Raw genomic sequence first — 15795 nt, forward strand, 5'->3', positions numbered from 1 at the left:
TCTGTACCGCATTGTCTTCCCCTCCCCCGCCCGACGTGCGACGATCCGGGCCTCTCCGGCCGGGCCCCACTCTCCCCGAGCCACTCGCTCCTCCAGCGGGCCCGTCGGAGGAAAGCGGGGAGCGGAGGGCGCCGGGGAGCCGGCGGGGGAGGAGGCGGAGGGCCGAGGGGGCGGGCCCTCGGCGGGGCGGGGCTCTCCGGGGGCGGGGCCGCAGGAGCCCGGGGCGGCGCTGGGCTAGTGGGAGTCTGCGCCGCCTTGCTGCCGCCGCCACCGCCACTGCTGCTGCTGCCGCCGCCGCCGCCGCTGCTGCTATCGCCGCCGCCACTGGCCCAGCACCTTTTTTTTTTTCCTTTGGGGGGGGGGGTTGTCGGGTCGGCCATATTGACGAGGACGGCTGTCTGCGGCTGCGGAAGCTAGTCTCCGCCGCCGTCGGAGCCGCAGCGTCCCCGCAGCCGGCCCGCCCGGGCCGTGCCGAGCGCAGCCCCTCCCCGCCTCTCTGGGCTCCGGGGCCTCGCGGGAAGCCTGCGCTGCCCCAGCGCCCGGGGGCTTGGGTCCGCGCCCCGCGCGCGCAGCGAGCCCGCCGCCGCGCGGCTGGACGGGCCGCGGAGACCCAGGCGGTGACCAGGGGAAGGTGAAGGCGCCTTTGGGGGAGGAGGAGCAGGAGGAGGTGACGCAGGAGAGACGCACCGCCCGGAGCCCGTCTGAGTGCCCCGCGCGAGCCCCTGCTCGAGGGGAGTCGGGGGAAGAGGGCGGCCGTCGGCGTCCTGCAGCGGCGAGCCCGGCGGCTGCAGCCCCGCGCCGCTCCCGGGAGCCCGGCCGCCTCGGACGTGCCCGGGACCGAGCCTCCCCGCCGGCCGCCTCCGCGCGCCCCGCTTCGAAGACGCCCGAGCCGAGTGGTGAGTTGCCCGCCGCGCTGGGCCGGGGCGGACAGCTGGGAGCGGGGCGGCGGGAGCAGGGCGAGGGGGGTGTGCGTGCAAAGCGGGGCGCGCGCGGCCCCGGGGCGGCCCCGCTCGCGCCCCCCTCCCCCGGGGCGGCGCGGGCCTGCGGGGGCCGGGGTGCGGGGCGCCGGGGTCCCGGGAGCGCGAGTGTGTTTTGGACTGCAAGGGAAAATGGCTGACGGCTCCGGCCCTCCCCTCCTCCCCCTGCCCGTCCTGTCTGGGACGCAGGCGGAGGCTGGAGGCTCTGGGGCGCGCCGTGCAGCCCCCGCGGCGTAGAGCGGGGCGCGCCGGCGACCGCGCTCCCCAGTCTGGTTCCACTTGACACCAAACGCCATTATTGAGGTGGAGTGATTGGAGCCGGGGCCTAGGGCCGCGGCTCCCGCCGGGCTGGCAAGCGCCCCGCCGAAGGGGCCGCCCCCTCCCCCGCAAGAAGCCGCAGCTTCGGGGCGCTGGGTGGGCGCGGCGGGGCCGGTTATCTGACACCCCACCACCACCACCCCCCCCCTGCATTTTGCCCGATCCCGGAACGCGGCTGTGGGCAGCCGCAGAAATCGCTCGCTGGCGAACTTGGACCCCGCCACCTGGCTATTTTTAACCGCTTGCGCCCCAAATGTGAGCCGCAGCGGGTGGGGGGTGGGGGCGGGGGGCTTCGGGAACGACGACGGGTTTCTGGCCGTTCACGGCGGGCCCCCGAAGTTGGGGTTGCAAAAGGGCCAGGTGTTGTAGAATATCGCCGCGGCCCGCCGGGGCCTCGGGAACTTGCACGGCGGGCGGGCGAGGTCCCCGACGGAACCCGCTGGAAAGCGGCCGGCGGGGGGGGGGGTTGGGGGGAAAGTTCTCCGGTTCGCCCCGCAAATCGGGGCCTCCCCGGGTGCAGTTTACAGGTGTGTCGTGACGCCAGACGCTCTCCGAGTGGCACGGAGCGAGTTGCAGATGTGGGTGCAATATTCGTGCGTTCAAAATTTTGGGGGGGGGGGCGGGGGAGGTACGTGCAGCTTTTTTTTTTTTTTCTTTTTTAATATGGAAACTCCGAGCCCTCTCCGTCTGCCTAACGTTGGTGTACCTTCCTTTCGGGGGAGAATTTGGGATGCATTGATGAGAAAACTTTTGCGCAGTCGCTTAACCCTGCCTCGGAACTCCTTTCGAACGCCAGTATCTGTGCATTAACCCTGCCGAGCCGGGGCTTCATGCACTGGAACTTAAAAATGAAGGCTACACACTGTCCTTTCGAGCTCACTGCTCTACTGACTCCGTGGGCTGCCATTTTGATTTCAGCAAATGCCGTCCAAATTCTTAAAGATTTATATATTTAACGGAGAAATAAGCCAACTTTCGTTTTCTCCATTTCAACTCTCCCGTGTTTTATAATAATACTGCTAACTTTAATAATCCTAAAGCCGTATCGCCCCGGTGTTTGGAGTGAAGACCAAAGGTGAACTCAAATTAACATTTTTCATATCTTGGGCTATTTGGCTTTCTCAATTAAAAAATAGACGCTTGTACTTACTGTACGATTCCCCCCCCCCGTACTCTTTATACATTTTTGCACGGATATTTAACCTGTGTAATTGATTTAATGTTCTCGTGATGGCCTTTCTTTTGTTTACTGCTGTTGGTTGTTTGACAGAAAATATCTAGAGAATCTAAAGAGCAAGACTAGTATATAAAAAAGTAAGTTGGAAGAGCAGATTTTATGTTTTTACTGAATTACTAGAATCTGTTGGCCGTCCACAGATCTTTTGTTTTATCAAGGAAATGCTCTCAAGATTTATTTTGGATCTTATTTTTCCAGGTTCTTGAAATACAGTGACATCGCAAGAAGATGAGATTTTGTCGCTGTCTCCCCAAAGATAATTTTTCCTGGATATGGTATTAATATAAGCTGCTTATAATTTTGTTAATGTGGATATTGGCCATGACTTTGCTAGTCATCAACTTATTAGACACAAGTGATCTTTCTTCTAGGTTTGGTCGAGAATATGATCATGTTTATTTTGTAATGCTAGGGATCCATGCAGGGCCTCACATATGCAAGGCATGTTCTCTATTGCTGAGCCACATCCCCAGCCTCTTTAATATTTCAAAAGGGCAGTTTTAAGATGGCTCTTATACATTCGTTTTAGAGTTTACTATTGATTGAAACCTACTGTTTAAATCAGGTTAAAGAAAGTTATTTTGTTTTTGTTTGTTTGGGGGTCACACCCAGCCATGATGTTCAGGATTTATTCCTGGCTCTGCACTTCGGCTTTACTCTCCACCAGGTTTGGGGGACCATATGAAATGTCAGGGATCCAACCTGCGTTCCCCTTGTGCAAGGCAAGCGCCCTACCCACTTTATTAGGGCTGGGGGCCCCCAAGTAATTTGGAATATCCAGAAGAGTGTGTTACAGAGCCCTTGTAAGTCTTGAGGGGGAAAAAAATCTTACCTTCTTGGCTATGGAGCTAGTTAGTTGTTTTTTTTTTAAGTTTCTCAAAGTAAAGATTATTAAAATAGCTTCTATTGTATTTGCCTTCTTGCTGACATATTTTGAGTCTTTAAAATTATTTTCCAAAACCTGAAAAACATTTTTTGCTTTTTACTTATATTTTTGAAATTCATCGTAATTATTGCCAAGTTCTTATTTTAATACAGGGTCTTAACACAGGAAAGGGCTAGTAGCCCTTAACCCTAATTGCATAATTTACTCTTGGGGAGAGCTTAAAAAAAAAACTGCCCTACTCCCAGAAACTGATTAACTAGTATTTTGTGGGTCCTTGGACAAAAACACTTTTTTCTTCATTTGTTCACTGAGATCCAAAAAAAAAAATACATTTTAAAAGCACTGTGGATGGTTTTCATGTGCAGTCCGATGAAAGTGACTGTTATTTGAAAGTGACTTACCACTTTCAGCATATTTTTATTGAACTTTGAAGCAGATACATAAGGTGGATTATTTTCCTGAGGGGGTGGGGTGTTTGAGCCATACCTTTTGGCACCCAGGGGTGGCTCTTGGTTCTCCTCAGGGCTCACTCCTGAAGGTGCTCATCACCAATATGTAGTGCTGGGTTCAGCTGCCTGCAAGACAAACACCTTAATTTCTCTACTATCCTGCCTTTTTTTTTTCCTCAAGTAGCAACCTAATTGTCATTTATTGGACATAAATTATGTGACAGTTCTTTGTTAAGCATTTGCCACTGGATCTTAAGTAGTTTGAGTTCCATTATACAGATGAGGTATTGAGGCTGCCTCACACACTCAACTAGTGGTGTTTGGGTTTCACTAGGCCACATTAGTGAAATAACATTGATTACTTTCATAAGAACAATATCTGAAACTTTGGTTTCTAGTACTAGAATGGATTTAGAGTAAAATATTAAAAAATAATAGTCATAATTTGGGAAATAATACTGTTGATTGGTCAAGAAACATGCTAAAGCTTTGAGCATGTTCAGGATGATACTAATTGAATTGGTGAGTGGTATTTGTGGTTAAAATAATACTGTATCACTTCTGGCTGCACTCGGGGGACCTTATGGGATACCAGGGATTGAACCCAGGTTCAAGGCAAGCACCCTACTGGCTGTGCTCTCTCTCCAGCCCCTGCATCTGACATCCTTAAAACATGGAAAATCTAGGCATTCGTCTTCCAGTATTTTACTTAAATTGCTCATCCCATTAATGACTGCCACCATTCTGAGTTTTACCTTAAAGGTAAATTTATTTATGGGTATCTCCAGAGCCTAAGATCAGTATTTCACAAAATAGTTTTCAAGCCCTGCAAAATTAAAGAAGTAACATTTTTTTTTCTACTGTTGGTTGTAATTTTATGGAATAGCAATAAAAGTTCCTTGGTACTTTAATTCTCTTAGTCCATCGGACTAAATTCTATATTGAGAAATGTGTGGGAGTTGCGGCTGCTATGCACATAGAATCTATGTGGGAGGGAGGGCACACTTGGTGGTGCTCAGGGCTTACTCCTGCCTCTATGCTCAGGAATCACAATTGGTGGTGCTTGGGGGGATCAAATGTGGTGTCAGAGATCAATCAAGCCCAGGTGAGTCGCATGTAAAGCAAGCACCTTACAGGCTATATTATCTCTGGTCCCTCCATGCACATTCTTTCTGACAAAGGATAGAAAATCATTGGTCTTTAGTCTGTTACCATACTGATCTTTAAAATCTTAATTATAAGGAGGAAAATTCATAAATTTTTTAATATTAATGCATTAAAGTTTAAATCCATTGTTATTGTTGAGGTGTACATATATGTAATACATTTTTAAGGAATAAGATGTAAATTAGATAGTGTTTATGACAGTGTCTTGCTGAAATGTATTTTTCTAATGTGTCTGGGATTCAGTGTGTTGCACATGTGCAAATGCACAGTGAACACAGTACATGTATTCTGCAGCAGTGGCTTTCTGTTTTTCAGTTACTATCTAACAGTTGTTTTCTACTTTGTTTTACATTAGAATCAACTTTGGAACCTTTTCGTAATACATTTGCTTAGGCCTAAGTCTCCGGAGATTATGTGGGTTTGGGGTGGAAATTGAGCATTAAGAAAAACCTCAACAGATGATTCTGCTGTGTAACTAAGGTTTTTGTAATTTAGGGAAATGGGAGAGGATATTCTTGTATCCTATCATCGGCTATCTTGCCTTCAGCGTTTGTAGTTGAGTTTACACCATCAAGAAATACAGACGCTAGGTTGTTAATTGGGAGAAACTGAGGTTCCTTGTATTTTGTGTGTATATATTTGTATGGATTCAATTGTGCCTTATCTTGTACTTAGGAGTTTTGGTTCAAATTAATAATACTTGTAAGATATTTAAAATCTATTCTGCAAATACTAATTGGGCCAGACAATGTCATTTTATGTGTGTGTGTGTGTGTATGTATCATAATACTGTGATCCAGACACAAGAGATTATTGTACCTATAAACATACATGTGGGACCTATAAACATACATGTATGACGTGTGGGGCATTGGACTAGTTAATTGCTCTCTTAACTCCTTCCTTAGGGTGTGGGATATAACTTAAGTGGTACAACTGTTGCTCAGCATGTTGGAGCCACCGAGTTTGATCATCTCCCTACCAACTGCTGGCCAGAGCAGAAGCCATTAGTGATCCCAGGTCCTCCCTCACTCAGTAGTGCCAAGTGTGGCCTCTCTCTCTCTCTCTCTCTCTCTCTTTTTTTTTTTTTAAGGTTTTGGGGCCAGAGAGCTCAATGGCTGGTGGGCTGGAGTTTGTGATTCCTATGTAAGGCCTGGGTTTGATCCATAGCCACCCTCTCACCCCAGCAAACAAGTCAGAAATGGCCTCTGAGCACTGCAGGGTGTGACTGCTGCCTCCCAGCCCCAAAATCCTCCCTATCTCTAATTTTTTTAAAAAAAAGAAACACTTTTTTTTTTTTTTTGCTTTTTTGGGGTCACACTTGGCAATGCTCAGGGGTTACTCCTGGTTCTGCACTCAGAGTGTTTATGTGTAATTTGTAATTACTCCTGAGTAATTCCTGAGTGCTCAGGGGACCATATGGGATGCCGGGGATTGAACCCGGGTCGGCCACGTGCAAGGCAAACGCCCTACCCACTGGTGCTATGGCTCTGGCCTTCAAAAATAACACCTTTTAAGGTAAAAAGCCATGTCAATTTCATTTTACCGATTAGGTGAAATAGAAATTCATGCTTAATTCCCCTTCCCCCCCATAAGCCCAGCTGTCAAGTACAATAGAAATTGATTATTTCGCGTTCGTTTATTTAGCTTTAGGGATAGCTCTATTTATGATGCTCTTATTTATTTTTGGTTGATGCCCTTATTTATTTTTGGTTTGCAGGCCACACCTGGCAGTGCGCAGGCTTACTCCTGGCTTTGTGTTAAAGGATCATTCCTGGCAGGGGCTGGGAGACCATATGGGGTATCAGGGATCTATCTCAGGTTAGCCATGCGCAAGGCAAGTACTTTTTGCCTTCTATACTATCATTTTTAGTCTCCAGATGCTTAAAATTTTTGTTCAAAACTTACCTGCTCATATTTTTTGTGTCTGACAGTTATAGTGTATCTTTCTTTTGACCTCAAATTCTGTCTTTTAAGTTGGTGGCCTCCATTTGGTCACACTCAATATCCCAAAATTAGGGCCAGAGAGGTGGCTGAGGTGCTGGAGCACATACCTGGCATGTGCCAGGTCCTCAGTTTGATCCCTGGCATTGAATACACACACTTCTCAGTACTGCACGGTGTAGCCCGTATTTCAGAAAAGGGAAGGGGCTTGGGATGTGACTCAGTGGGTAGGGCACGTGCTGCACAAGTGTGATGTCCTGAGGTTTGAGTTCTGGCACTACGGAATCTAGTAATAAAACTTAAAAATTTAAGAAAAATCCCCAAGTTAACTGGTAATGTTTAGAAAGTGCCTGGCACATAAGCGATTGAGTAACAACTTGTTGATGAATAGCCAATTCACCATATGGTCTAGGGGTTTACAGAGTTTTGTGTTGCACATTTTTATTGTCTGTCTGCATTACTTGGAGTCATTTGACTTAACCTAAACCTTTTATGATGAGCACTCCAGCACTCTTAGATCTAGTCAAACTTACTTTGTTCAGAGGAGGAGTATGGCTCCAAGAGTCAAGGAACGAATTGATTTTTCAGTTACCTGTCCTCAGACCGCAGGTTGGCAGGTGTGAAGTTTGAAAGCCGTGCTGGGGAGATGGTACAGTATGCACCTGACCTAGATTCGATCCCTAGCACCACTTGGCCTCCACGTTCCCTCAGATAGAGCCCTGAGTCCTTCAAGCACTGTCACTTGACCCTGGTGGTCTCTGACAAAGCAGGGTGTGCTCTGGTGCCACGGGGCCAGAGCAGCATTGTATCCTTGGTCCTGGCACAGAACTGCTCAGCCTGTTGACAAAGAGTATTGCAGGATGCATCAAACCCCCATCCCAAACACTGATACATCACTGCCTTTTGCATGAGGCTTATTTTGGGGGGAAGAGGGGAAGAAGGGGCGGTTACACCTTGCCTCTGTTCCAGCAGTATTATTAGCAGTGCTCAGGAGACCATGTGGTGCTGGGAATTGAACCCAGGACCTCCACTCTCATGCAACACAAGTTCACTACCATTGTGCCACATCCCCAGCCCAGTGAAGCTTTCGTCACCACTAAGAATATTTATACAACATTCAATTATTTGTATTTCCTTACCTTTGAAATTCTCATTAAAATTCACACCCAAGGGCCAAGGAGGTAGCTCAAAAGGGCTGGAGTAATCATTTGTGAACTGTAACCTGGAAGTGATCCCTAGAGGTCTGTAGGGATCACCAGCACCCAAATTTCACACAACTACCTGGTAAGGGATAAGATGAGGGATTCTGTTCTTTACCTTGTCCTATTAACAGAGCACATTATAATAACTGCTTATTGTCCCAATGCAAAATACAGGTGAATATTTTACTCCCAAATGACTAGAATTGGTTTTACAGCTTATTAACCTATTATGGCCCTTTTCCGTTTAATCTTTAGTCACCTAAGCTTTGAACACATTACATCCATAATGACTAACCAGTATCAAAGGAATAATTTTCCTTGGGATGATTTTGAGCTGGTTATTTTGGTTCTGAACTTAGCCAAAGAACCAGTAAAATAGGAAGAAAGGAAATGAACAGGAGAAGCCTCTCTTTCCTATCTAACTTAACCCTTCTGGCTTTGGTAGTTCCAGTTTATAAATTTAGATTGTTTTATATAAGAGTTTTGTCTCTGCAGCTTATTACATAGAACTTCAAGTCTGAATTAAACTTGGTTGTCAGAGAACATACTATGGGAGTTGCATCTGGTATTAGACCCATATACTATGTAACAGTATTTTGTGTCTGATCAAGGTCAAAGAGAGTTGTGTTTAGTAATACCTCCTGAATTCAGACCATGGATCAGCAAAATTCTTCTTTTTTTTTTTTAATCTGTTCCTATTTCATTCTTTTTGCTTTTTGGGTCACACCTGGCAATGCACAGGTGTTACTCCTGGCTCTGCACTCAGGAATTACTCCTGGTGGTGCTCAGGGGACCATATGGGATGCTGGGAATCGAACCCGGGTCAGCTGTGTGCAAGGCAAACGCCCTACCCGCTATGCTATCATTCCAGCCCCTAAATTTATTATTATTATTATTATTATTATTATTATTATTATTATTATATTTGTAGTTTGGGTCACACCTGGCGATGCACATGGTCACAACATTGTTATTGTTTGTTGTTGTTGGACTTTGAGAGTGTTTTGTAGATCTTGGGTTACTCGTGGCTCTGCACTCAGGAATTGCCCCTGGCAGTGCTCGGGGGACCATATAGGATGCTGGGAATAGAACCCGGGTGGGCTGCGTGCAAGGCAGACGCACTACCCGCTATGCTATCACTCCAGACCCCGGATCAGCAAAATTCTTAACAGGTTAAATAGTAAACATTCTAGGCTTCGTAATCTGAAAAATAAATGCAAGGTAAGTTTTCTGTTGATAAATCCGCTTAAACAACTGTAGATCAGGCTTGTTGAGAAGAGAACTTGGATGGGTGAGGAGTAATTGTATTGTATTTTGCCTAATTGAAATTAAAAGTGTACCTTGTCATCACATTGATCATAGGAGTTCCTTTATGAACTCCATTCTCAGCTGTGACCTGTAAAAAAATAGGCTTTGTTTGGCATGTGCCAGTAGTTGGCTAGTTGTGATTTAGAGCAGTGGTTCTGAGACATGGAGGGCTTATTAAAACATATTACTAGGCTGGTGAGGTAGAGAGGTTAAGGCTTCTACTCCCTGTGGCCAACCCTCGTTCAATCTCTTGCACCACATATGGTGATACTGTGTCAATCCTCCCGTTTTCCCACCATCACCATGAGTGATAACCGAATAAAGCAGTAAGCCCTGAGCACTGCCGGATGTGATTCCCCCGCCCCCCCAAAAAAAATTGAATTGGGAAACAAAGATGCATTCATTGGAGGGCTCAAACACTGACTTTGAGTTAGAGAACTCAATTAGGATTGAAAATTTTAGGGGGGGGGTGCTGCTTCTAACTAGGAAGTTCATTCTCAGGTATTTGGAGGACCTTGTGGTGCCAAAGGATTGAACCCACGCCTTCTCCATACAAAGCATATGCTCTACCGTGTTGAGATTATCTCAATATGTATATGGGTTAGGTATTGCTTATTGACTATATCAGTTGATTCTGTTCAGAATTGTAATGTTTATGAGGGGCGAAGGCTTATTCCTGACTGATGTTGAACAGACCTGTTTGTATTATATGTAGTTTTGTTTAAAACTTGTGCATTATAAGTGAGAATACTGTAATTAGAATGGAACAGGCAGCATGATAAATATAAAAACTTACATGTGAAAGTGAGGTATAACTAGGGATTTTATAGTGTTGGAAAACACCTTTAAAACAAGTGGATCCAGAATTCGGACGATAGCTCAAAGGACTCAAGGGTATGTGGTCCCTTGTTAGTTCCTGTTCCTTGAGCACTGCTGGTAGTAATGAGTTTTGATCTTAGTCCAGAGTTTTTGGAGAAACAATTATAACCAGTCTACTACCTAGGAAGCAAATTATTTAATCTTGAAATTATAAAGGATTTGCACTGGGTGACTAGAGTTAAATCAAAATAGGTGAATCACTTTGCAGTTAAAATAGCTGTAATTTCATTATTTTGGAGGGTTTTTAAAATGTTTTCTTGTTTTTATTTTGGGGCCAAATCCGGTGGTGCTCAGGGGTCATTCCTGGCTCCAGTCCTAAAAAATTGTTTTTAAGATAATTGTATTTTGAGCAAAGAAGGTGTAGCTATTATTTTTTCTTTCCTTAATTTTTTTGAGGGGGATTTATGTGGCAAGCTGCAGGGTCAGCCACAGGCAAGAAAAGTAGAGGGTAATTGACCCAGTATCAGCTGCAGTGTGTTTTAGTTCTAGTTAGTTCCCCATTTAACAACCCTCACTATTGTAAAGTCAAGATGTTGGACAGTAATGACTTATTTGTGTATGTTTTAATAAAAAAAAGTTTATAGAAATGTGGAACACACCTCTTCCTTTATAAAGGTAAAAAGGGAGAATAGGTTAGGAGCCTGCTGGATTGACAAGTGTGAGAGAATAATGTTTAGAATTTTTCTATCATTTTCACCTTTGTCAGTAGGGATTTCTTTTTTGTTTTTATTTTATTTTATTTTATTTTATTTTATTTTTTTGCTTTTTGGGTCACACCCAGCGATGCTCAGGGGTTACTCCTGGCTTTGCACTCAGGAATTACTCCTAGTGGTACTTGGGGGGCCATATGGGATGCCGGGGATCGAACCCGGATTGGCCGCGTGCAAGGCAAACGCCCTACCCGCTGTGCTATTGCTCCAGCCTCTTTGTTTTTAATTTTTAAAATTTAATCACCATGAGATTCGCAGTTACAAAGTTGTTCATGATTGAGTTTAAGTCATAGAATGTTCCAATACCCGTCTGTAGGGATGTATTTTATTTACAATCTCATGAATTAATTGTTCTTGGTCAGCAGTTCCTAGTGTAAATTTGGGGACCTTTGATTTGGTAGCTTGGGGTATGGTTTTGTGCATGTGGGGCTGGGGGCACACCCAACAGTGCTGGGTGAACTGTGTGGCCCTAGGGATCAGTTCTGATCCTCCTGCTGCATGCAAAACATACGCCCCAGCCCTCTCCAATATTAAAGGTATATCATAATTGCTGTCAGAGCAGTTTCAAGTTTAGTTAAATTTTTATTTTCTTTTTGGGTCACACCCAGCAATGCACAGGGTTTACTTACTCCTGGCTCTGCACTCACGAATTACTCCTGGCGGTGCTGGCGGGACCATATGGGATGCTGGGATTTGAACCTGGGTTGGCCGCGTGCAAGGCAAACGCCCTACTCACTGTGTGATCGCTCCAGCCCCTAGTTAAATTTTCATCTGAAGCTCAGCTAAGCTTTAACAATACTGCTGTGTTGAGAGTATAGTTAATCGTATTGTAACTAACAATCCCTAAATAAAAATGGAGAAATGAAAACTATTACTGCCTTTAAATCATGTATCTTTGTATAGAAAATAATATTCAGGGGAAAGTTTTTTTCCAATTTGAGGGAAAAAAACTGCACAGAGTGGTAGTGATTTGTTGTTGTTGTTCTGGCACAGATGGTCTCAGAGAAAAATATCGGAATCTTAGTAGAAAAGGAAGCTTATTGTATGTCATTACACCAGTCATTCTCAAATTTACTGGTCTCAGAACCTTTTGTAATTATCAAGAACCAAAAAGAGCTTTTGTTTATGTGGGGTTATATTCATTCGTACATCTACTATGTAAGAAATGAAGAGATTTAGAAGTATTTTTGCATTTAAAACAACTTATTGGTGCTGCGGGTGTGTTAGCTTAGTGATAGAATACAAATCTCCTATATCCCTGGGTTCCATCCCTGGCCTAGAGAACAGGCAAGCAAAAACACACCCCCATGTTAATGTACTGTGACTGCCTCTATCTGGTCTGGAAGCCCATTGGCTCCCCTCTGCCTCTGGCTTTAATCTATTGTGATGTAATAGTACACCAAGTAAGCTCTGGAAAACTTCTACTGTAGAGCTAGCAGGGGGCAGTAAGAATGGCAAGTAGTATGTTATGAAAATAATTGTAACTTCCTGGCTCTCCTAAAATATATTTTTGAGAACTAATACATTAGGAACTTCCAGGAGAAGTTCATTGTTCTTTTGGAGTGGCTTACTAATTAACTGTTTTTTAAATTGAGGTATAGCTTGTGTATGGTCAAATGTGTAAACAGTTTTTGGTTTTGGACTATATCTAGTGGTGGCTGGCATTTCTAAGGGCACACTTGGCAGTTCTGGGAGATTATTTGCGTTGTTTGGGGTTGAATCTGAGTCGCTGCATACAAGGCAAGCCCTGTAACCCCTAAACATAATATATCAATGCTGCATAGTTGAGTTTGGCTTCTTTTGCTTTATCATACAAGTGAATAATTTCATTTTCATTACTGTGTAGTATGTCTTTGTAGGAAATAAGCTATGATTTATTATGTTGGTGGACTTTTGGGTTGTTTTGCAGCATTTTTACTGATGTAATGTCATGTTCTTTTAGAATATGCATTTTGGTGGTCTTTAGAATGCCGATAGATTTACTATACATATATGAATGTTTAGCTTTTAGTTGATCTGCCAAACTGAAGTCATGTGTCCGTTAATGACAGGACTGTGTTCTGAGAAGTATGTCATTAGGTGATGCATACTTAGGTTATATGTTTGAGCCTTTTGGAACATGCACTGCTGTGCGTGTAGACTGTTCTCAGTGTATGGCTAGTTTGTTGCACCAGTTAAGGATTCTACCAAGAAAAGTAGTTCATGTTCTTCTTATTAACAGTTTCTCTTTATAGTCCTTTTAATTTTGTTCATTTTTTGCTGGAAGTAATACTTGTGAGTTATTGATTGGCCTGTATACTGATGGTTAAGAATTATACACATATAGATTACTACATATACATAATGTAACTATTATAAATACTTACATAGTAGGTTTGGAATGCCATTGGATTCTCTCAGCTTCTGGCCTTAATCTATTGTGTATATAACTCTTGTATATACATATTATCTATAGATATATAACTCTTGTCTTCATGCCTCAGCTAAGGGTAAGAATCCTGGTGAGGGCGTGTGCAAACACCGTACCTAAATGAGTACAAACCTAGGTGTGAGTAACATAAACTGATACGTAATCTTTGGCAGGTATCAGAGCCAAAAATATGTTAGGACCACAACCAGGCCTGTGTATAATCCTGCAAGTAAGAGGGAAGGAAAAAAATTAGACCACCTTCTTTAAAAACAAAATTTTACTTGTGATCCTACTTCTTTGGGGGAACCTAGACTATTCCAGTATATCCCAGTCTTACTTTAGATGTTTTTCTGTGGTACTTTTATTACCCTTCTGTATTGTAAGCTATAGGTATTGAATTTGGATGCAGATACTAAATTAAAAGCCCCTAGTATCATTGGGTGTGACCCAAAAGCAGAAAAAGCACAAATTTAATGAGACTTGTTATTCTGAATTTTGCATGTTATATTAGTTTGGGGCTGGTAGGGGGGAATAAGGGAATGGAAGTGACTGTTACCTATAGGCATAGGGTTTCTATTTTTCAGAAGTCAGATACTCTAGCATTGTGATGATGACCATACAACTCTGAATAAACTAAAGCCACTGAATGATGGAGTTTTAAGTGGGTTATTTTATAGGGTTCATGAGTTTCTTTAAATACCTATGTGTAATTTTAAGTACACTGAGGATAATTTCAATGATAAAAAGAACTTAAAAATCTGTTTTCCTCCTTAAATTAATTTAGTCATGTAGCTAAGTTTAGCTGAGGAAGATTCAAGCAAAAACTTTACCAACTGGATGGAGATCGAACAGGTAATTAATGCCTTACTCAAAATGTTGACTAAATGAAATGAGGTCTTTATTTCTAAGTGTGTTGGGTCAGCATTTCATGATAGAATAGGTGACTTCTGAAGTGTAAACTAATATTGACGAAGGGCTGGTAATAGCTATTAACAGGTGACTCGAGTTATCTGACTCTGTTATTAAAGCAAAGACTGGTAAGTAGTCTCATACATTTTGTGACATTGGGTGTGTTAACTGTCCTGTGTTAACTGTCTAGTTGGTTTGTGACAATCTTAAAAGTCCAAAGCTCACTTGCTTTTGTTAACAGGTTGGTTTGTTGAGGAATTGCAATTTATTGGGACCATATGCCCTTGTAAGGAATTAATAGTAAAAGAATAATTGAATGAACGGTCTCTCACTTCTCTGTCCTTCCCTCCCTCCCCACAGCCAGCACCAGGAATAAACCAGCAGTTTATTCCTGGTGCTGGGATCACTAACTCAGTGCTTATTCCTGGTGCTAGGATCACTAACAGCAGTGCCAGGGATCAAGTCTGGGTCGACTGCATGCATTTCAGTTAAGCTGTACTGTCTCTCTGGGCCTGAAAAGTATCTTTAATAAAACATGTGGCAATGTGTCCACACTACAGAGCTCAGTATTTTGAAGGATTATAATATAGAAAATGGTAAATATTAAGTTTCTGTTTCTAGTGTGCAAAACTATAACCAATAGGTAACAGCAACAAGGATAAAGGACACTTGAATAAAAGATTATCCTTGCTGTTTTAAAAGTGTTACAACAGAAAACTTCAAAGGGAGATTAGATGAAGAATTTTTTACAGTGGAAGCAGTTGGTTTCCAAATCTTAACAGTCTTTACTACCCCCCTGCAAGTGTCCCGTCTTCCAAATATCTCTTTGGAGCTCTTTTGTATTGAAGTCAAAATACAAAATACAGGTTATTAGGAGAGCTTAGTTTCCCTCGGGTATGTGATGGTAGTGGTATTGCCGTGCAAAACTCGAAGGAACCTGTAACATAGCAGTCAATACTTGTTATCTGTTCATACTATATTGTTAATAGTTCTGTGTTCAATTTGTAAGGTTTTTTATATTTAAAAAATGCATAAGGCTTTTTTGTGATAATTTCATTTTTGCAGATTTTTTTCCCCCTTTCTTTTTGCTTCTTTGGGTCACACCTGGCAATGCTCAGAGGTTACTCTTGGTGGTGCTCGGGGAACCATATGGGATGCTGGGAATCAAACCTGGGTCGGCCATGTGCAAAACAAACGGTCCTACCCACTCTACTATTGCTCCAGCCCCCTTTGCAGATTTTTAAAGCTGATTTAAAATAAAGTGATTTGGTGTTTAAGAATTCTGTTAAGGTAGAGCCAGAATGAACAAATTTGAGCCAGCTTAGTATTAGTGCTAGAAACCTAGTGCTTAGGTTACTGAACTTCAGTTCCATGTTTACTAGATTATTTTCCTATTAAC

At 43.6% G+C, this 15795-nt stretch overlaps 1 protein-coding gene across 7 annotated transcripts in view; it reads left to right on the forward strand.

Annotated features, from left to right (window-relative positions):
• The first annotated feature begins 629 nt into the window (after positions 1-629).
• Positions 630-15795, forward strand: part of USP9X (ubiquitin specific peptidase 9 X-linked) — a 105227-nt gene continuing 90061 nt past the window's right edge. For 3 of the 7 annotated variants that reach the window (XM_055119689.1, XM_055119692.1, XM_055119693.1), the window contains exon 1: positions 633-896. The gene's annotated coding sequence lies outside the window, so the exon portion shown is untranslated. Of the gene's footprint in view, positions 897-15795 lie in introns of all 7 variants that reach the window. The other 4 variants (XM_055119687.1, XM_055119688.1, XM_055119690.1 and 1 more) reach the window with 2 other exon arrangements.

Source organism: Sorex araneus, chromosome X (genome assembly GCF_027595985.1).
Source record: "Sorex araneus isolate mSorAra2 chromosome X, mSorAra2.pri, whole genome shotgun sequence".
NCBI classification, from domain to species: domain Eukaryota; kingdom Metazoa; phylum Chordata; class Mammalia; order Eulipotyphla; family Soricidae; genus Sorex; species Sorex araneus.